This window comes from Oncorhynchus gorbuscha, linkage group LG16 (genome assembly GCF_021184085.1).
Source record: "Oncorhynchus gorbuscha isolate QuinsamMale2020 ecotype Even-year linkage group LG16, OgorEven_v1.0, whole genome shotgun sequence".
In the NCBI taxonomy this organism is placed as follows: domain Eukaryota; kingdom Metazoa; phylum Chordata; class Actinopteri; order Salmoniformes; family Salmonidae; genus Oncorhynchus; species Oncorhynchus gorbuscha.
The window spans coordinates 29,732,866-29,757,064 of NC_060188.1; the positions used below are offsets into that span (position 1 = coordinate 29,732,866).

The window sequence follows — 24,199 nt, forward strand, 5'->3', positions numbered from 1 at the left end:
TGGGCTCGTGCCCTAGACTAACAAGACTAATTTGCCAATCTTGTTAACTGGCATGGGCTAATTGAGTGACTGTAAGTGATTGACATGCAGTATAACTAGAGGAAAACTGCTGATGCACAACTAAGTTTTGAAATTGCACTTTGTGTATTCTACTATTCTTCCTTTCAACAGTAATTTTAGACCCAGACTGACAAAAACATATGAGGTTACGGACATGATAAGAAGTCGACCTTCAGCTACACTGTCTGTCAGCCATCGTAAAATAGGCCTAAAGAGTCCAATTGTAGATTAAGCAAAGTCTCTGTTCTCAAAGGCTATGATCTCCAAGAGAGAGCAACATGCTTGATATCTGATATGGCTGAAATAGAAGGAGGAATCTCCAAAATGTAGAAGAATTGATAATGTGTTTACGGAGGACATCCATTAAGTAGAGTGGAGAAGAGAGATGGATAGAGAGAGAAGACTCACTTGCACCTTTCTCAATGAACATAAAACAAAGAGAAATGAGGAAAAAATGATTTAATGGAGCTTTTCTTACTTAGAGAGAAAATAGACAGAAGCGTGACTAAAGGAAGGTTAGCGCCAATATAATTCAATTAAATAAGAAGGAGTGTAGATTTAAAGAGTGGCTAGACAATAATATATTAGAAGGGGTTGAAAACAACGTCAGAGGAGAAGGTGTGAAAGGCAGGGACGGAGGGAGAGGGGGGAGGAAGGGAAAGAGGGAGAGAGAAGAGTGTCTTGAGGAAAATGGAACAAGGAAGAGGGGAGGGGGGATGGAGAGAGCTGTCAAATTCTTACTTGCTTCCTCAACCATGGTTTCCTCAATTACTTTCAATGCTCATTGGAGGAGGAGGCCCGGGGAAGGGACCTTAAATCCTCTTCACTAATGCAAGCATATGATAGCTAGCCTGTTTTGCTAGCATAGACTGAAATATGTTCCGGGATTCATCCGATGGCATTGAGGAGTACACCACATCAGTCACTGGCTTCATCAATAAGTGCATCGATGACGTCGTCCCCACAGTGACTGTACGTACATACCCGAACCAGAAGCCATGGATTACAGGCAACATCCTCACTGAGCTAAAGGGTAGAGCTGCCGCTCTCAAGGAGCGGGACTCTAACTCGGAAGTTTATAAGAAATCCCGCTATGCCCTCCGACGAACTACCAAACAGGAAATGCGTCAATACAGGACTAAGATCCAATTGTACTACACCGGCTCCGATGCTCGTCATATGTGGCAGGATTTGCAAACTATTACAGACTACAAAGGGAAGCACAGCCAAGAGCTGCCCAGTGACATGAGCCTACCAGATGGGCTAAATAACGTCTATGCTTGCTCAGGGCAAGTAACACCGAAACATGCATGAGAGCATCAGCTGTTCCGGATGACTGTGTGATCCCGCTCTTCGCAGCAGATGAGAGTAAGACCTTTAAACAGGTCAACATTCACAAGGCCGCAGGGCTTACCAGGATGTGTACTCCGAGCATGTGCTGAACAAATGGCAGGTGTCTTCACTGACATTTTCCACCTCTCCCTGTCTGAGTCTGTAATAGCAACATGTTTCAAGCATACCACCATAGTCCCTGTGACCAAGAACACTAAGGTAACCTGCATAAATGACTACTGGCCCAAAGCACTCGCGTCTGTAGCCATGAAGTGCTTTGAAAGGCTGGTCATGGCTCACATCAACACCATTATCCCAGAAACCCTAGACCCACTCCAATTTGCATACCACCCCAACAGATCCCCAGATGATGCAATCTCTATTGCACTCCACACTGCCATTTCACAACTGGACAGAATGAACACTTTTGTGAGAATGCTATTCATTGACTCCAGCCACTCTAGTCGTAGACTGTTCTCTCTGCTACCGCACGGCAAGCAGTACCGGAGCGCCAAGTCTAGGACCAATAGGCTTCTAAACAGCTTCTATCCTCAAGCCATAAGACTTATGAACATCTAATAAAATGGCTACCCAGAATTTTTGTACCGAACACACACTCTTTTACGCTGCTGCTACTCTCTGTTATTATCTAAGCATAGTCACTTTAATAACTCTACCTACATGTACATATTACCTCAATTACCTCGACTAACCGGTGCCCCCACACATGACTCTGTACTGGTACCCTCTGTATATAGCCTCGCTATTGTTATTTTACTGCTGCTCTTTAATTACTGGTTACTTGTATTTCTTATTTTTTTTCCGGTATTTTTCTTAAAACTGCATTGTTTTGCTTGTAAAGTAAGCATTTCACTGTAAGGTTGTAATACCTGTTGTATTCGGCGCGTGTGACAAATACAATTTGATTTGATAGTAACGTGTTCCAATCCTTGTTTCCTCAATTCCTCTTAAAACTTATTGGAGGAGGAGGCCCGGAGAACCTTAAATCCTCATCTCCATTGCAAGAATATGAAAGCTAGTAACATTTTCAGACACAGAACGGGTTTGCAGCTGCAATACGGAGCCTTAAGAGAGCTAAAGAGAAACTGGAGTCACAGAGGTTGTCAGCGTGGAAGTTTGCTTTGCCTCAGGGCAGGTGATGGAGAGGACACATATGCTCTCTCTCTCTCAACCCCTCAAGAACACATTGTCACAGCTCTCCGATTGTCCTCAACACCACTCCTCAAAAGCAGTACATTTCTTTCTGTCATTGTGCTAGAGTGCCAGCATGGAATGCAGTACTGAATAATCTTATGTATTTCGCTTGGGAAAGGAGAGTTCAAGGCAATAAGAAAAAATGTTCTGAAGTGAAGTTTGTTATATTTTGGCTGAGCCTCTGTGTGTACACGTCTATCTATATAGACACCAGACCAGGCTGCAGTTGACATTTTCCATCTCTGCCCAACTTTCCCTGACTGGTCTGTGTCTCGTCAGTGTTCAGTATGCCTCGTCAGGCCTCTGACTGCAGGAGGAGTGTGATGGTTTCTTAAAGGCAGCTCATTAAAGCTGCATGGTCTCCACCCCTGGTGTGTGTGTCAGCCCTGATGCCTTGCCCCCCTGTCCCTTGTCAGCCCTGGTTAGCTTCTGAGCCAGACACAGCTAGTTTTACTGCGTGCTGCTGGGTGACAGGTCTCACACACCTGTAGCCAGGCTCACACATACACACACTCATGTATAATCAACGACACTCAGGAGAAAGCAGGTACACGCACGCACACACGCACGCACGCACGCACGCACGCACGCACGCACGCACGCACGCACGCACGCACGCACGCACGCACACACACACACACACACACACACACACACACACACACACACACACACACACACACACACACACACACACACACACACACACACACACACACACATTTGGTTTACTATCCTTGTGGGTACCAAACAATTGATTTCCCATCTAAGTTGACACACACAAAAATATGTTTTGAAATAATGAGCCACTCTCCTCTCCCCCATGCGCTTGAGAGAGAAACAATATGTTCGAAACATACAAGCTTCGTCCCCATGTCGAAGGGAGAAGGGTCAGTTTTCTGTAGGTTATAATTATGTATTTCTCAACTCTCAATATTCATCTCAATAGCATATATTTTTACAACAAAGACATTTGACATATGGAGCTCATGGGTAGTAGCTAATAATTGCAACATTTCTTTTAGGACATTCAATTTATTGTTGGATGAATACATGGCTACTAGCAGTGGGTATTATATTTAGTGATAGCAATGAAGTGTGTGTTTCTAGCTCTTCAGGTGTTGAAACCCAAATTAATTAGCCTATGATATTAGTTAGTGCACATCATCTCGTTTTATTTCAACCTTATTTTACCAGGTAAGTTGACTGAGAACACATTCTCATTTACAGCTACAACCTGGGGAATATTTCCAGGGAAGAGGAGGGGGGACGAATAAGACAATTGGAAACCGGGGATGATTAGATGGCATGAAGGACAGATTGGGAATTTAGCGAGGACACCAGGGTTAACACCGCTACTCTTACAATAAGTGCCATGGGATCTTTAGTGACCTCAGAGAGTCAGGACACCCGTTCAACGTCCCATCTGAAAGACGATAATCCACACAGGAAAATGTCCACAATAACTGCGCTGGGATAATTTTAGACCGGAGAAAATAGTGCCACCTACTGGCCTTACAACACCACTTCCAGCAACATCTGGTCTCCCATCCAAGGGCTGACCAGGACCAACCCTGCTTAGCTTCAGAGGCAAGCCAATAGTGAGATGAAGGGTGGTATGCTGCTTAATTGCAGTGCATTTGGAAAGTATTCAGACCCCTCGAATAACATTGTGTTACTTTACAGCCTTATTCTAAAATGGATACATCCCCCCCCCTCATCAATCTACACACAATACCCCAAAACAAAAAGCAAAAACAGGTTTAAAAAAATGGAAATATCACATTTAACTAAGTATTCAGATCCTTTACTCAGTGTTTTGTTGAAGCACCTTTGTCAGTAATTACTGCCTTGAGTCTTCTTGAGTATGACGCTACAAGCTTGGCACACCTGACTTGGGGAGATTCTCCCATTATTCTCTGCAGATCACCTCAAGCTCTGTCAGGTTGGATGGGGAGCGTTGATGCACAGCTATTTTCAGGCCTCTCCAGAGCTGTTAGATTGGGTTCAAGTCCGGGCTCTGGCTGGGCCTCTCAAGGATATTCAGACACTTGTCCCGAAACCACTTCTGCATTGTCTTGGCTCTGTGCTTAGCTTCTTTCTCCTGTTGGAAGTTGAACATTCGCCCCAGTCTGAGTTTACTGAGCACTTTGGAGCAGGTTTTCATTAAGGATCTCTCTGTACTTCGCTCCGTTTGTCTTTCCCTCGATCATCACTAGTCTCCCAATCCCTGCCTCTGAAAAACATCCCCACAGCATGACTCCGCCACCACCATGTTTCACCGTAGGGATGGTGCCAGATGTACTCAAGACATGATGCTTGGCTTTCAGGCCAAAGAGTTCCATCTTGGTTTCATCAGACCAGAGACTCTTGTTTCTCATGGTCTGAGAGTCCTTTAGGTGCCTTTTGGTAAACTCCAAGCGGCTGTCATGTGCCTTTTTACTGCAGAGTGGATTCCGTCTGGCCACTCTACCATAATGGCCTGATTGGTGGAGTGCTGCAGAGATGGTTGCCCTTGTGAAAAGTTCTCCCATATGACAGAGCTCCAGAGATCCTTTGTGGAGAGTGACCATCGGGTTCTTGGTCACCTCCCTGATCAAGGCCCTTCTCCCTCGATTGTCCAGTTTGGAAGGGCAGCCAGCTCTAGGAAGAGTCTTGGTGGTTCCAAACTTCTTCCATTTACGAATGATGGGGCAACTGTTTTCTTAGGGACCTTCAATGCTGCAGACATTATTAGGTACCCTTCCCCAGATCTATGCTTCAACACAGTCCTGTCTCGAGGTCAACGGACAATTCCTTTGACCTTATGGCTTGGTTTTTGCTCTGACATGCACTGTCAATTTGGGGACCTTACCACATTGACGGGACAGTAGCGGAGAAGGTGGAAAGTTTTAAGTTCCTCGGGGTACACATCACGGAAAAACTGAAATGGCCCACCCACACAGACAGCGTGGTGAAAAAGGTGCAACAGCCTTCAGGAGGCTGAAGAAATTTTGCTTGTCATCGAAAACACTCACAAACTTTTACAGATGCACAATCGAGAGCATCCTGTCGGGCTACATCACCGCCTGATACGGTGTGTACCTTTCCAAATCATGCCCAATCAATTGAATTTACCACAGGTGGACTCTACTCAAGTTGTAGAACTATCTTAAGAATGACCAATGGAAACAGGATGCATCTTAGCTCAATTTCGAGTCTCATAGTAATGGGTCTGAATACTTGTATGTATGTAAGGTATTTTGAAAACAATCCTAAAAGACGGTTTTCACTTTGTCATTATGGGGTACTGTGTGTAGATTGATAAGAAAAAACGTAATAATTTCATTAATTTTAGAATAAGGCTGTACCATAACAAAATGTGGAAAAAGTGAAGGGGTCTGAAAACTTTCGGAATGCACTGTACATAGAGAAAAAGGTAAGTAATTCATCTCTACTGAACAAAAATAAATCAGCACGTTCTGGAGTCCTATTTTGACAGTAAAATATAGCAACTATAGTCTAATTGTGAACCCGAAATACATGGCAATCATTGGATTATGTTGCACATCAAAATATCTTGAATCATGCCTTCCTGCTTGGATGTGTTAGATGAAACCACTTATTTCTCAAATTCCTCAGTAGTCTATATATTATACTTCTTCATAAAGCACTATGAATTACTTTATAAGAGAATGACTTGTAATTTGGGCCTGACCAAATTATGGGCTGGTGCCACCAACTGGTGTATTTACAGACATATTCGATCAATCGCCAGCCCAGTCTGCCACATGCTTCAAGAGGGCCACCATTGTTCCTGTTCCCTAGAAAGCTAAGGTAACTGAGCTAAATGACTATCGCCCCGTAGCACTCCCGTCATCATAAAGTGCTTTCAGAGACTAGTCAAGGACCATATCACCTCCACCCTACCTGACACCCTAGACCCACTCCACAGATGACGCAATCGCAATCACACTGCACACTGCTCTAACCCATCTGGACAAGAGGAATACGTATATAAGAATGTTGTTCATCGATTAAAGCTCAGCATTTAACATCATAGTACCCCCCAAACTTGCCATTAAACTCAAAACCCTGGGTCTCGACCGCAAACTGTGCAAATGGGTTCTGGACTTTCTGACGGGCTGCCCCCAGGTGTTGAGAGTAGGAAGCAACATCTCCACCCCGCTGATCCTCAACACTGGGGCTCCACAAGGGTGCACTCACAAACTTTTATAGATGCACAATCGAGAGCATCCTGTCGGGCTGTATCACCGCCTGGTATGGTAACTGCTCCGCCCACAACCGTAAGGCTCTCCAGAGGGTAGTGAGGTCTGCACGACGCATTACAGAGGGCAAACTACCTGCCCTCCAAGACACCTACACCACCCGATGTCACAGGAAGGCCATAAAGATCATCAAGGATATCAACCACCCGAGCCACTGCCTGTTCACCCCGTTATCATCCAGAAGGCGAGGTCAGTAGAGGTGCATGAAAGCTGGGACCAAGAGACTGAAAACAGCTTCTATCTCAAGGCCATCAGACTGTTAAAAACAGCCATCACTAACATTGAGTAGCTACTGCTAACATACTGACTCAAATCTCTTGCCACTTTAATAATTGCAAATTATTATGCAAGAAACATATCACTAGTCACTTTAAACAATGCTACTTTATGTAATGTTTACATACCCTACATTACTCATCTCATATGTATATAGATTCAATCAGATTAAGTGTTAACTGGCGTTGGCCGCATAGCTGATGGGTTGGCGGTGTCAGAGGTGTAACTGCGCTGTAGCTGTCAAATCGGGAGCAGCTGCTCTTTGATTATTGTCGCAAAGCCACACCCCTCTCACTCACATTTGAAGTTCAGAACGAGAAAGTTTAGGCTATATATAAATAATGACGCTCAAATAAAAAATGATTCAACAAAAGAATGTATCAGCTTATTCGAGTTGTAGATTAACATCTCAGATTCCAGTGTTCAAAATTGTAAACATGGGATTTCTTTTCATGCGACAGCCAATGGCAATGTCCGCTTTAGGTATAATGCCAGGAGGTGCTTGTGGATTTGACAGCTCTAACACAGTTCCACCCCCGTCAACGCCAAAACAACAGCTATGCGGACGTTGGCTAAAGCGTATCTGAATGAATAGAGCTCTAAATCGTTAGCTTGGCTTTTATAACGTATAAGGTTTAAGCAGACAGGCAGACAGACTGAAAGTGAACAAGAAAAAGCACAGAGTGACAGCTGGCAAGATGCTGAGAAATACAGCATAACAGGGAGGTAAACAAAATGGCTACTGCAGAGGCCCAGTTATAGGGGTGAGTTGTATCCCCAGCGGGGTTTTTACATATTGTATTTGTTTTAAATATGAGCTTGTTAAAAAAAGAGGAGGAGGACCATGTCTCATCAGTCACTGGTACATAAATGGTTGAGAAACCCTGTACTGTGCTGCCAAAGTTATGTCAGCCCTACTGCCTGTGTCTAAGTCTAACTCAGAGTGGATGCTGAATGTCAGACAGAAGGCTCAATCCTGGTGTAGATTGAGGTCTGTGACAGGTTCTGGGCAGTGGCTGACAGGGTCTGGGCACCAGTCTAGGATGAGTTGGCGGTGCGAGCAGTAGTCGGGGCTGGTGTGGATAAAATGCCAAGGCCAAATTCTTGTCCCTGGCAAACAGTATGATAGAGATAAATAGTTGTCTCTCTGGCGTGGCACCAGGTGGGATCCTTGTCTTTAGGCAGCCTTTTTTTCTTCATGTATGCTGTTCTCTCAACCTAGTAATGCAGCATGTGCTCCAGACAGTGTGTGTCAGCCAGGCTGGAGGAGAAAAAACGCAAAAAAGGAATAAATGTGAACACCAGCCAAGAGTGGGTTTCCCTCTGAGGCTGTCTCACTGCTGCATGTCGGCCACTGCACCGATGCTATTGTGGGGGACCCGTGTGTGTGTGTATGTGTGCATCTGTGCTTCTGTGCGTGTGTGTGTGAGTGTCTGAGTGAGTGAGTGAGTGAGTGAGTGAGTGAGTGAGTGAGTGAGTGAGTGAGTGAGTGCGTGCGTGAGTGAGTGAGTGAGTAAGTGTGAGTGAGTGAGTGAGTGAGTGAGTGAGTGAGTGAGTGAGTGAGTGAGTGAGTGAGTGAGTGAGTGAGTGAGTGAGTGAGAGAGAGAGAGAGAATACAGTGTGTACACTATGTAGTGTGTTTCGACATAATGAACGATGTGACAAAACATCTCCCTAGTGGATATAATAAGACCTGCATTACCATGTCCTTCTGCTTTATAGGTTTCTTCAAAATTCAAAAGGCACTCGCACAACTACAAATACTTAGGTGTCTGGTTAGACTGTAAACTCTCCTTCCAGACCCATATCAAACATCTCCAATCCAAAGTTAAATCTAGAATTGGCTTCCTATTTCGCAACAAAGCATCCTTCACTCATGCTGCCAAACATACCCTTGTAAAACTGACCATCCTACCAATCATCGACTTTGGCGATGTCATTTACAAAATAGCCTCCAATACCCTACTCAACAAATTGGATGCAGTCTATCACAGTGCAATCCGTTTTGTCACCAAAGCCCCATATACTACCCACCATTGCGACCTGTACGCTCTCGTTGGCTGGCCCTCGCTTCATACTCGTCGCCAAACCCATTGGCTCCATGTCATCTACAAGACCCTGCTAGGTAAAGTCCCCCCTTATCTCAGCTCGCTGGTCACCATAGCATCTCCCACCTGTAGCACACGCTCCAGCAGGTATATCTCTCTGGTCACCCCCAAAACCAATTCTTTCTTTGGCCGCCTGTCCTTCCAGTTCTCTGCTGCCAGTGACTGGAACGAACTGCAAAAATCTCTGAAACTGGAAACACTTATCTCCCTCACTAGCTTTAAGCACCAACTGTCAGAGCATCTTACAGATTACCGCACCTGTACATAGCCCACCTATGATTTAGCCCAAACAACTACCTCTTTCCCAACTGTATTTAATTAATTTATTTATTTTGCTCCTTTGCACCCCATTATTTTTATGTCTACTTTGCACATTCTTCCATTGCAAAACTACCATTCCAGTGTTTTACTTGCTATATTGTATTTACTTTGCCACCATGGCCTTTTTTGCCTTTACCTCCCTTCTCACCTCATTTGCTCACATTGTATATAGACTTGTTTATACTGTATTATTGACTGTATGTTTGTTTTACTCCATGTGTAACTCTGTGTCGTTGTATCCGTCGAACTGCTTTGCTTTATCTTGGCCAGGTCGCAATTGTAAATGAGAACTTGTTCTCAACTTGCCTACCTGGTTAAATAAAGGTGAAATAAAAAAATAAAAAAATAAAAATCTGAGCTATCTTTGTTGCATGTGCACGGTAACAGTTGAATAAAATGCGAAAAAAAGAAGAAACCCGCATACCACTCTTGATAGTATCACTGTTCTTTAAACCTAGAATGCATTCGCCGGGTCAACATGACCCGGCCTAATGTCAACATGACCCGGCCTAATGTCAACATGACCCGGCCTAATGTCAACATGACCCGGTCTAATGTCAACATGACCCGGTCTAATGTCAACATGACCCGGCCTAATGTCAACATGACCCGCCTAATGTCAACATGACCCGGTCCTAATGTCAACATGACCCGGTCTAATGTCAACATGACCCGGCCTAATGTCAACATGACCTAATGTCAACATGACCCGGTCTAATGTCAACATGACCCGGCCTAATGTCAACAACCCGGTCTGTCAACATGACCCGGCCTAATGTCAACATGACCCGGCCTAATGTCAACATGACCCGGTCAACATGACCCGGTCTAATGTCAACATGACCCGGCCTAATGTCAACATGACCCGGCCTAATGTCAACATGACCCGGCCTAATGTCAACATGACCCAGCCTAATGTCAACATGACCCGGCCTAATGTCAACATGACCCGGCCTAATGTCAACATGACCCGGCCTAATGTCAACATGACCCGGCCTAATGTCAACATGACCCGGTCTAATGTCAACATGACCCGGCCTAATGTTGTTTTTGCTGTATTGACCATCCCCCCTAGTATTTGAGGAACCTTTTCCTAGAAAACTGTAGGGGAAGGTTCATCCCCAGCAACTGCAGCTTTCCTCCAGATGTTATGCTTGGCATTCCGTCCAAAGTGATCTTGGTTTCATCAGACCAGATAATCTTGTTTCTCCTGGTTTGAGAGTCCTTTAGGTGCCTTTTTGGCAAACTCCAAGCAGGCTGGCATGTGCCTTTTATTGAGGAGTGGCTTTCGCCTGGCCACTCTACCATAAAGGTCTGATTGTTGGAGTGCTGCAGAGATGGTTGTCCTTCTGGAACGTTCCCCCATCTCCACAGAAGAACTGAGTCAATGGAAAGATGTAGGGTGATAAAAGAGAGCCATGCCACCACCACTCAGAGCAGTCAGGGCCAGTTTTTTCATTGCAAAACACCCATCTGCAAATAGCTTGTGGTTTGTAACAAATGCATGGACTAGACAGCATAAATAAGCATCACACACACGCACACTTTGTTCCTTTTAGTGTTCATGTTTTCTAAATTCACAATTGTTAGTGCTGTCGTTTATATTGATGATAAACTTTGGATTAAAAAAAAATGGAAATATTACAAAACATGCTTAAGGTGGTTTTTATTTTGTTCTTCACACTAAAAGGTTGAATGTGAAACTTTGTTTCCTTTATGAAATTTCATAATATGAAATGTGTGTCAAACTGTTGAATACCGTCTGAAAACATTTCAAACAATAAAAAAATTATTGAAAGTTACAAATCATCACTCAAAAGAATTATGTTCCATAAAACTGATAAAATTTTAGACCCACTTTAAATAAACCACAGATTTTACATTATTTGGTCACTTTGACCCGGCATATGCATTCTTGGGGCGCGCCATGTTTACTATGCATCCTACTATGCATAAGCTTTACTTATCGGCCACGTGGCCTTCGTCAAAGCTTTTGTGAGCATTTTTAAATTAGCACCATTATGTAGACATAGCCCCACCCACATCCGTTCCACGCATCGAATGGGGTTGGAGTCGAGAGAAAACAAATAAGTGCTACCAAGTATAACAATGTGCATTTCACAAATATTAGAATAAAGTGAGTACATAAAATGTTTTAAACACGTCTGTAAAACCACAATGAGGACATCGACCTACCAAGCAAGTTTTCATAAATTGTTGGGTACAGCGCTAGAAAAACGTCACAGTAATCTGAAATGGGGGCATAATTCATGGTCACGTTTACAACATAACATATATATCATTAAGACCAGGAAATAATGTCTGGAGGGTTAAAATCCCAAAACATTCTATTTTGCTTAGAGTATTATTTATATCACCTTCCCTGTCTGATATCTTAACTTTCTCTATAAATGTAGAAATATCACGCTTTAGGTAATTAAAATGTACTGCGACTGGATAATCCCTATCCTTTTTCCTGATTGAACTTTAATGTTCACAAATTCTCTGTTTGAGAGAACGAGAGGTTTTACCTACACAACACCTGTTGAGTGTAGGTGGCAGTATTTTGATGTGTGGATGAAAAACGTACCCAAAAGAAACTGCTGTCACGAATATTACCGAAGGTGACTCCCCTTCTTGTTCGGGTGGTGCTCGGCGGTCGTCGTCGCCGGTCTACTAGCTATCGCCGATCCGTTGTTCTGTGTTCGTTTAGTTCTGTCTAATTGGTAGCACCTGTTTCTAGTTTGGTTGTTAGGATAGGGTTATATATAGTCTGTTCAGCCCGCTTCTGTTTCGTGCGGGCTTGTTCTCCTGTTTCCTTGTTTGAGTGTATTTTTGTTGGCATTTGGGTTTCACGCTGTCCGTTTATATTTCTGTTCATTTGTGCTTATTATTATTCGACCATGCTGGTCATTTATGAATATTTGAACATCTTGGTCATGTTCTGTTATAATCTCTACCCGGCACAGCCAGAAGAGGACTGGCCACCCCACATAGCCTGGTTCCTCTCTAGGTTTCTTCCTAGGTTTTGGCCTTTCTAGGGAGTTTTTCCTAGCCACCGTGCTTTTACACCTGCATTGTTTGCTGTTTGGGGTTTTAGGCTGGGTTTCTGTACAGCACTTTGCGATATCAGCTGATGTACGAAGGGCTATATAAATAAATTTGATTTGGATTTGATTTGATTTGATTTTTGATTTGATTTGATTTGTTTCCACTTTTGTTCATGTTATGTTTCCAGGACATTAAAGAGTGATGTTTTTCCCACATCCTTTGCTCTCTGCGCCTGACTCCACACCTCTTCACTCATTTACTCTTAACAACTGCCTATTTCTCAGGCCCAGAATCTAGAATATGCATATCATTGTCAGATTAGGATAGAAAACACTCTAAAGTTTCCAAAACGGTCAAAAATATTGTCTGTGTGTATAACAGAACTGATATTGCAGGCGAAAACCTGAGGAAAATCCAACCCGGAATTGCTGTTTTTCCTGAAAGCTCTCTGTTCCATTGCCTGCCTTCGCTCCATTTAAAGGGATATCAAACCGATTCCCTTTCCTATGGCATCCCCATGGTGTGAACAGTGTTTGAGAAATAGCGTCAGGATTTTATTTTGAAACATGAGCGAGAAAGATCATATCGCGTCATTGGATGGCTGGGTACCAGCAGCGTTTTGCATGTGCAACAGCTTGGAGCAGACATTTTCTCTCTCTCTCCTATTGAAGAAGCTACAGTCCCGGTTGAAATATTATCGATTATATATTGTAAAAACAACATGAGGATTGATTATAAAAAACGTTTGACATGTTTCTATGAACTTTACGGATACTATTTTGAATTTTCGTCTGCCCGGTCATGACCGCTCGAGCCTGTGGATTTCTGAACATAACGCGTCAACCAAATGGAGATATTTTGGATATAAAAATAATCTTTATGGAACAAAAGGAACATTTATTGTGTAACTGAGAGTCTCGTCAGTGCAAACATCCGAAGATCATCAAAGGTAAGCGATTCATTTTATTGCTTTTCTGACTTTCGTGACAAATCTACTTGGCTGCTAGCTGATTGTAAAATTTTGTCTGCTGAGAAAGATGTCCTTACATAAACGCTTGGTATGCTTTTGCCGAAAAGCTTTTTTGAAATCTGACATGCCAGGTGGATTAACAACAAGCTAAGCTGTGTTTTGCTATATTGCACTTGTGATTTCATGAAAATGAAATATTTTTAGTAATTTAATTTGAATTTGGCGCTCTGTAATTCAGTGGATGTTGATGAAAATGATCCCCATAAAGGGATGGGTGCATCAAGAAGTTATTAATCATTTCAATAACATGGATGGTGGAGCACATAATAATGCAATTTATTTAGAAACATTTTCCTGTATGTATTTTGCTTGTCAGGTCAATGGTAGATCGAAAACTTGTTTGGTAGGTCGATGTCCTCATTGTGGTTTTAGAGACGTGTTTAATACTTTTTATGTACACACTTTTTTCTAATATGGATGAAATGCACATTGTTATATTTGGTAGCACTTATTTGTTTTCTCTCAACTCCAACCCCATTCGATGCATGGCATGGATGTGGGTGGGGCTGTCTACATAATGGTGCTAATTTAAAAAACTCACAAAAGCTCTGACGAAGGCCACGTGGCCGATAAGTAAAGCTTTTTAAAGAACAGTGATACCCTGACTACACCGTTCGGGTCGCAAAATACATTTAGGAATCAATGTTATTCAATTATTGCACCCACACTGCTCGTGCGTGTCAACGAGCATTTGCGTTGCTAAGGGCTAAAATAGAAGTAATTCCTATTTCTGGTGCAGAGTGCGCTGCAAGTCCTGCCTCTCCCATTTTCTCATTGGTTTATAGAAGCATGTACCCACATGACATCTCCTTATTGGTTATACCCACATGGGTGATTGAAAGATGAACTTTGTTGCCGGTCGTCGTGGTAATACTATGAAAGTTTAGATGCCAATCACCATATAAGTTCAAAGATGAAAAAGCCTGTAAGGAGGAGAGATGATTAGAAACAATTTAGTTGACCGTTTTATGTGTGGATGAATTGTTGGAGCAGAGGACCTTGTGCATTTCAGGTAAAATAACAACTCAATGTTAATATACCAGGACAAATTAGCTAGTAACAGCAAGCTAGCTAAATAGGACAAATTAGCTAGCAAGTGCAAGCTAGCTAGCTAAATTGCCATACATTTTTAATGCTTTTTGACTTGTCCCCAAATTAATGTAATTGGTTCAAAGTTTGTTTTGATATTTTATCCTGCGTGTCGTGATCGCATTTGGTGTGGGGGGACAAGATACATTTATGCGCACAGCCGGTTTGGGTTCCATGTAATACAATCAAGAGCAGTGTGCGGGTTTCTTCTTTTTTTCTATTTTTTTTGCTCCATTTTATACGTTTCTTCAATACATTTACATTACATTTAAGTCATTTAGCAGACGCTTTTATCCAGAGCGACTTACAATTCTTCAAAATGAGAGTTGTTGGTCAGGGTCGATTTTGGCCTTCTGCGTCCAGATATCTATTTCTAATTCTTGAACATATGTATGAACAACAGCTGTACAGTATTTAAATCTCCACATATTTTCAAAACTATTTTTGTTCATCAACAACAATTTAAGTTTTAAGCTTTTGTTAATAAGTAGTCAGGTTTCATGGATTTCATGTTCTTTATAGTCACACACACAATAATAAAAAATGTACACTGAAATCAAAATTATTGTTGGGTTCTACACATACAGTACAAGTGTATTTGCTTTTTGTCATACTGTACACTTGGGGGAAAAAATGTGCTATCTAGAACCTAAAAGAGTTCTTCAGCTGTCCTATAGGAAACCCTTTGAAGACTCCTTTTTTTGGTTCCAGGTAGAACCCTTTACACAGATGGTTCTACATGGAACCCAAAAGGGTTATCCTATGCAGACAGCCAAGAAAACCTTTTGGGACCCTTTTTTCTAAGAGTGTAGATCTGAAGTTTAGCACATCACAACCAGTCATTGCTACGACTATTCTTTGACAGCACAACTCCTTGACAGCACACTGAACGTTATAGAAGATAAACAGTCTCGTATTAATATAGTATTAATATATTTACTTTAAAAAAATAAATAGATTATGTTCAATGCGTTCAGCCAATTCATCAAGACAATCACTATTTTTAAACTGAAGTAAATGTCATAATTAAAAAATATATATATATATAACAAAGTTAAGTCAGAAAACTCATACAATTACCTGGCAACAATACAACTAGAACTCATACACCCAAAGTTTTTACATTGAATTTACATAATTCATATTCACACAAAGCCATTAATCGTATCTACTAAGTGAACATTTTGTTTTTTAAAGTTGCTTTTTAATTAAGCCCTTATAATTCAACTCACAAAGCTAACCTTTCATGCCTTTCCTGGCATCAATATGTCTGCATCAGCATTCGTATTACAAGGCCTTTACTCATAGTTTGCGTATATGTTGTCATCCTCTTCATAGTCATTCTCCCTTCCATATTTACATGAAGTGAGCTGCTCCAGGTCTAAAGACTCACTGTCTTCATCGTAGATGTCTTCAGCAAAATCCCTCTCTGTGAAGATGTCTGCATTTTCATAGTCGGACTCATCTTCCTCACTTGCCTCTGGCCCTTCACCTTGGTTGTTTCCACACTTGTTCATGGATCCTGGAGCATTCCTGAGGATGAATACAAATATTTGAGTTACATGCCTGGGGCCAGATTCATTAAACATTACTTATGGAAAAACTTAAGAGAAAAAAAATGATAAGTTCATAAGATAGTTTGTAAATGCAATTCCTCAATTCTTAGGAATTCATAATTTTCTTAAGAACTTCGTAAATATCTTACTTAAGTACTACGTAAATATCTTCTTTAGGTGGCATGCTTGACACCAATAAATAAGCCTATGTGACAGGGATGATGGGATTTGGCGCACTATAATAAAGTGTTGATATTTCAATTGTATTATATTTCTTTTTATGCTTTATGCCTCGGGAATGAGAATGTTTTAGCTGGCTCGTTAACCCTTTACACACAAACAAAAAATCATCTGTCACACATTTACAGCTATCGGACTAACATTAGGTACTGTACATCAAAACCAAAAATGGATAACCAGAAAGCTCAATGAAAACTTAAACAAGAGTTTGAAGTGATGGTGGAGGAAATAGCAGCCAGGAAAAGGTTACTGTTGGGGAAACTTCATAACTGCAGGTTCATTGCAGAGACAAAAAGAGAGGATGGACGAGAGTGGCCGAGCCTGTCTCTGCCATAGGGGGTATGGCAAGGGACGGTGACGCCATGAAAAAAAAGTGTTCGGACATCAAGTAAGCTACTAAGAAGAAGGGAGCCGAGAGACCATTTATGTGGACCAGCTGGAGGAGAAGGTGTCGTCCATCATAGAGATGGTGGTAGAGGGACTGCGCAACCGGTAGGTTAGTTACCTACTTTAGCTAGCAAACGTGTAAAGACAATAAATCCAACGTAGCTAACAACGTTCACGTTAGCTAAGTTAAGCAACGTCCTCTTTGCAAATTTACGAGATAGCGCTAGCTATTTAACACTTATTGGATATTGTAATATATTGTTAATTACTAGCTTGCTATATAGTGCGTGTTTAATTTGCAATCTTGCTGTATTTAAATATCCGGGAGCCAACTGTTTCTGTGCAGCAAGAAAACATGAATGGTTACAAAAGCACCCATGTGTCTTGAGACAAGGGTTTAGCTGTCATAAAGTTACGTTTATCACATTTCTTCTTAACTTTTTTCTTTTTCTTTTTTCTTGGAAAAACCTATTTCCAATAACTATATTGAGGAATAGCAACTTTCTTCTTAAGTCTATATTTTCGGAAAAAATGCCAGTTAATTAAGAAGAAATGTCTTTTTAAGAAGTTTTCGTGAATCTGGCCCCTGGACTGCAGGTCAGGATCTTGGCACTGGTTATCCTTTCATAACTGCAGACATTTTTTGTCATTATTTTTGGTGGTAAGCAACTTCCTTTTCACATGTATTCCTGCATGGCATCCTTTTTTCAAGTCTTCATCTTTGCTTTTGACAAAGGTTTCTACGTTGACATAGTCCTCTTCGTCATTTTCCTCCCTCGCTGACGCACATCACGACAAGAGAGACACCACAACACTACATTAAGAGAGACCTAAGACAACAACATAACATGGCAGCAACACATGACAACAAAACATGGCAGCAGCACAACATGGTGGCAGCACAAAACAGGGTACAAATATGATCGGGTACAGATGGCAGCACAAAGTGCAAGAAGGTAGAGACAACACATAACTTACTCATTATTTTTAGTGGTAAGCAACTCCTTTTTCATATACATTCCTGCATGGCATCCTTTTTTCAAGTCTTCATCTTCTCTCTTGTTGACAAAGGTTTCTACGTTGACATAGTCCTCTTCATCATTTTCCTCCCTCGCTGCAACCACAGTGTTTCCATATGTGCTAATGTTATTGGCAGCTGAGGGATTGATCAGTTTAATTCATATAAATAACGTCAGTAAATATATGCATGAATAGATATCATAAACAGTACAAAACCATAACAAAATTAGGGTTGAACAATTACAGTAATCAAAATGTCCAGGTTTTCAAGATATCCTGGTTGGAGGATTCCATATGTCCTGATGAATCCTTCCTGATTTTCAGGAATCTTCCAACTGAGTGTTCTTGAAAACCTGGGTATTTTGCAGCCCGAACCTGAATCCTGTTTAGAGGAGCTAGATCTTACTTTCTCTCAGGTTTATCATAATAGACTGCTCTCTGCTGCTTATCTTCTTCCATGCTAGACAAGGAATGAGCAGCAGAAGGAGGAGCAGTAGCCCACATATTGCACCAGGGGAAATAATGGGGACTATGGATGCTATGGAGAGAAACACCATATTCAACATCTTTCAGAAGACCACATTTTATAATTCGTATAGCTATCAAATTCTTCTGCAATGTAAAACATTGGTCTTAAACAAATATTGCAAGAATGATAGGACTGATAATAACTATATTTTTTTCTACTCACAATCCTTACATATGGCCTTCGTGGTTATGCACTAGAAAACATAAAAATAAAATGTATTTTTACCTCGAATGCTGACCGTCAGCAACTCTGTCTTGGTAGAATGGAATGACAGGGTGGAGACATTAACTTCATAAACACAACTGTAGTTCCCCTGGTCTGTATAGTCTGCAACAGGAAAGTGAAAGGAGGCAGAGTGGTTGACTGCTGGCTCAGTTTCAGTCCTGTTGGACCCAGAGAATTCCAGGCAGAAGAGGCCTCCAGGATACTGTGGCTGAATGGAGCAGGTGATGGAGAAGCTGTGGCCCCTGGTCACCTCTGGCCCCTGAAGTCCCCAGAACATCCCTCCATTTGGAGCATTGAGAGAGATGTTGGGCTGTAACAAGACAACTAGCAAAAGACAAGAGCAGGTTGGTAACGTGTGCACTTAACTGCAGCATAACACTAATCTTTCTCGACAAGAGAACACTATGTTAGAATACATTATGAAGAGATATACAAATTCTCACATTAAAGAACGTATAATCTCGGAACCCAGTGTTCCTCTTGCTGATGGTGTTCACCCATTAATGTTTAGTTGCTCACCTATAACAGAGAATTCAACAAAGTCACTTTGAGGGGAGCTGAAGTCTCTACTGGATACCCTTGACTCATACCGACATAGGTACGACCCCTCATGGCTAAAGACCTCTTTCGGAACGTTGAAGATGACAGAGTTGCTACTTGTGGTTTTGTCCATTTTGAACGAGCCTAAAGTCTTCTGAAATTTGAATGCTCCACCCAAGTGTTGTGTTGTGACGGAGCAGATGATGTCAACTCCGTCACCCCAGGCAACCTCTGTGGCAGATCTCAGATTTATTTGGGGCTTTTAGAGGGTCACTTGCTGTTCCCAGTCCACCTGGTCATGCTGCTGCTCCAGTTTCAACTGTTCTGCTTTTCGGCTATGGAACCCTGAATGATCGGCTATTGATAACCCAACTGACATTTACTCCTGAGGTGCTGACCTGTACCTTCTACAACCAAGGTGATTATTATTGTTATTTGACCCCGCTGGTCATCTATGAACGTTTGAACAACTTGGCCATGTTCCGTTATAATCTCCACCCGGCACAGCCAGAAGAGGACTGGCCACCCTTCAGAGCCTGGTTCCTCTCTAGGTTTCTTCCTAGGTTCCTGCCTTTCCAGGGAGTTATCCTAGCCACCGTGCTTCTACATCTGCATTGCATGCTGTTTGGGCTTTTAGGCTGGGTTTCTGTATATTACTTTGTGACATTGTCTGATGTAAAAAAAGGCTTTATAAATCAACTCGATTGATTCGTCACTGAGAAATCAAGGTGTAATATAGTCATAATAAAGCCAGTTAAATAATTGTTTTGCAGTGGATCAGAGCAGAATATCTCACCCCCCCCCTTTATAAAAAGATAGCAGAACAACAATTAGTTAGGGTCTGGGGTGGAGGTATGCGAAAACAGCAGCGATGACTGTACAGACACGGTCAAATGTATTGGCAGCCTTACTACGATTCACTATTTCTTGAAAATTCGTGGAAATGGAAAAAACGCTGGTGTTTCCAATGTATATGTTTGATTTACAATTGCACAGACCTAAACTGAAAAGGTGATGTTTCAATAAAATACTAATAATAAAATGGTCTGGATTAAATTATTTAAAATTCTGATTAATTTGGTTAGAGGCAATGATTCTCGTTAATGTGACATTTCTCACCCGTGATTAGTTGCAGGTGCCTATAGGTAAAAATAGCAATTCAACAAGTTGCTTCATACATTTGACCACATCTGTATGTTGGTTTGGTTAACGTAAAACCAATAAATGTAATATTTTAAACTGCTCCAGCATAAAGACTGACTGCAAAAACTTGAAAAACTCAGTCTTCATGCAGTCTAAAGCACAAACTTGATCTTGTTGCCTCTGGAATGCTGCCTGAACTGGGAAACAATCTTGTCAGCTATCAATAACATGTCAATAAGTCTTCTTAATGCTAAACAAGAGATGGCAGTTGGGTATGTGGTGAAATATTAACCCATAGTGCCTTCAGAAGGTATTCACACCTCTTTTTCCACATTTTGTTGTGTTACGACATGAATTTAAAATGTATTCAATTGAGATTTGGCATATAGACTGTACCCCATAATGTACAAGTGGAATTATGTTTTTCTAAATTGTCAGCGACTCCATCCATAGACTGTTCTCTCTGTTCTCTCGGCAAGCGGAACTAATGCACTAATAAACAAGTTCAGTATTAAGAATTTGCTTATCAAGTCACATAACAAGTCACATATTAATATATTGGTATGGCAACTGCTTGGCATCCAACCAGAAGGCGCTACAGAGGGTAGTGCGTACGGTCTAGTACATCACTGGGTCCAAGTTTCCTGCCATCCAGGGCCTCTATACCAGGCAGTGTCAGAGGAAGATTGTTGTCAAATTGTCAAATATTCCAGCCAACCAAGTCATAGACTGTTCTCTGTGCTACCGCACGGCAAGGTACTGATGCACGATATCTGGAACCAACAGGACCCTGAACAGCTTCTACCCCCAAGCCATAAGACTGCTAAATAGTTAGTCAGGGTAGCTTTTGGTAAACTATTTAACTCTCTGCATTGACCCTTTTTGACTCATCACTTACTCTGCTGTTCCTGTTTATTATCTATACTGTTTGCCCGAGACACTTTATCGCTACCTACAGGGCCGGCTCCAGGCATGAGCGACATAAGCGGTCGATAAGGGTCCTAGGCCGTCGGGGTCTCAACTTACTGTTGAGAGTTAAGACATCCGCCTGTTTCCCATCCGAAACAGCTCAGAACAGTTTGTGGACATTTTGGTTCGTTTTGGTCTTCTGCAATGGTTTTTTTCGGCTGTTCGTGCACACACATTTTTATTTTCCTGAGGCAAGCCGAAGTGGCTGAAGTCTACGCCCCTTCAAAGCATATAAAGTGACACCCACCAATGCATACAACAACTACAGTTTGGAATTCGACCCAATGGATCAAATATGCTGAACATTTCGATTGGTTACAAAAATGCTAAATCAAAGAAAGCAATATAATGTCTAATTTTTAGTTCTAATTTAGTTTTCTCACGTCACCCCGCTCCTCCGCTCTCTCCACTGGCTTCCAGTTGAAGCTCGCATCCGCTACAAGACCATGGTGCTTGCCTACGGAGCTGTGAGGGGAACGGCACCTCAGTACCTCCAGGCTCTGATCAGGCCCTACACCCAAATAAGGGCACTGCGTTCATCCACCTCTGGCCTGCTCGCCTCCCTACCACTGAGGAAGTACAGTTCCCGCTCAGCTCAGTCAAAACTGTTCGCTGCTCTGGCTCCCCAATGGTGGAACAAACTCCCTCACGACGCCAGGACAGCGGAGTCAATCACCACCTTCCGGAGACACCTGAAACCCCACCTCTTTAAGGAATACCTAGGATAGGATAAAGTAATCCTTCTCACCCCCCTTAAAATATTTAGATGCACTATTGTAAAGTGGTTGTTCCACTGGATGTCATAAGGTGAATGCACCAATTTGTAAGTCGCTCTGGATAAGAGCGTCTGCTAAATGACTTAAATGTAAATGTAAATGTAATTTAAGCGTCAACTGTAGTTGTTATACTATTGCATCTGAATTATTATTTTACTTTATTTACACGTCACGAAGGACCAAATCAATCTGTTAATGCAAGTGAGTTAAGTTTTTTTCTTTAACTAGGCAAGTCAGTTAAGAACAAATTCCTTATTTTCAATGACAGCCTAGGAACAGTGGGTTAACTGCCTTGTTCAGGAGCAGAACGACAGATTTTTACCTCGTCAGCTCAGGGATTCGATCTCGCAACCTTTCGGTTACTAGTCCAACGCTCTAACCACTAGGCTACCTGCCACCGCTGTTACTTTTCTTAATCGTTTTGATAAATGTCTTCATTCATGTCATGTGGTACAGCATTGTCATAGACAGAGACATTAAAGTAATCTTCATCATCATCTGCACCATTCATTTTCTCATGAGACCCACCACAAACACCCTTTCCCTCCCTTACACCCTCCTCCTCTTTGACATCCTCCAATTTCCCAGAGATGTGCCCTTTTTCCTTCCCATTCTTCTTTTCGCACCTTCACTCTCTCTCCAGACCTCTTGTCAAAGCAGACGTTTTCAATGTTCACATAGTCCTCCTCCTCTTCGTTCCTCTTCCCCTCTGTTGTGTCTGGTGTCAGTACCTGTTGCATAACAGTGTGCTCATGAATATTCGCAACAGAAAAGTCTGGGGAATAAAAATAAAAAACTTCCAAACAACATTATGCATCAACAAAAGTCTTTAGGCCGATGTTGAGATGCTGCTTAACTTAACTTTTCAAACTCAAGGCGTAAATCAAGTTCAGATTCAGCCGTTGAGTTTACAGCATCGTGATATATCATGTACGTTTCAAGCAGAAGCAGAACGAGCAGTGCTAACCCACCAGTCCTTCCAGAGGCGATGATGGGGACCATGGATGCAGAGGAAAAGGTCAGTATTTGAAAGGTTGAGACCTACAGATCAATACTTGTAGATAGCAAATCAATATAATATAAAAGCAAAACAAAAAATGTGATATGAAGGATGGTAAGTAATGTTACAATACTAAGAATTTTCTCTCTTTGGGTTAATATCACGTAAAAGCAATGTTCAATAACTTTATTTTAAAGCATGTGTTATTTGACCTCTAATGGTGACAGCTAGTTCACTATTAGCCCACCTGAATGACCGGGTGGAGACATTGACTCCATAGCTGCAGCTGTATTTCCCCTGGTCTGTATACTCTGCAACAGGGAAGTGGAAGGAGGCAGAGTGGTTGACTACTGGCTTAGTATCTGTTCTGTTGGACCCAGAGGAGTCTAGATAGAAGAGGCCTCCAGGATACTGTGGCTGAATGGAGCAGGTGATGGAGAAGTTGTGGCAACTGATCACCTCTGGCCCCTGAGGTTCTCAAAACATCCCTCCATTTGGAGGACTGAGAGAGATGTTGGGCTGTAGCAGGACCACTGGGAAGGAAGTAAACAGCAATTTGAAAGTCATGTGGTTCCATATTCACACCTTGTAACTGAGAAATGTGTGCTGATTGACAAGGTAATCAGTGTCTTGTCTCTATCAAGGCTCTGAATCTTAAACATATACACCTCATTCGGCCGCCTTTCGTTCCAGTACTCTGCTGCCTGTGACTGGAACGAATTGCAAAAATCGCTGAAGTTGGAGACTTATCTCCCTCACCAACTTCAAACATCAGCTATCTGAGCAGCTAACCGATCGCTGCAGCTGTACATAATCTATTGGTAAATAGCCCACCCATTTTCACCTACCTCATCCCCACAGTTTTTATTTATTTACTTTTCTGCTCTTTTGCACACCAATATCTCTACCTGTACATGATCATCTGATCATTTATCACTCCAGTGTTAATCTGCAATATTGTAATTATTCGCCTACCTCCTCATGCCTTTTGCACACATTGTATATAGACTCCCTTTTTTTTCTCTACTGTGTTATTGACTTGTTAATTGTTTACTCCATGTGTA

General features: G+C 42.0%; 1 pseudogene; it reads right to left on the reverse strand.

The window, feature by feature from the left end:
- Positions 1 to 16,048: 16,048 nt before the first annotated feature.
- On the reverse strand, positions 16,049 to 23,702 carry LOC123999742 (annotated as a pseudogene).
- Between the last annotated feature and the right edge of the window lie 497 nt (positions 23,703 to 24,199).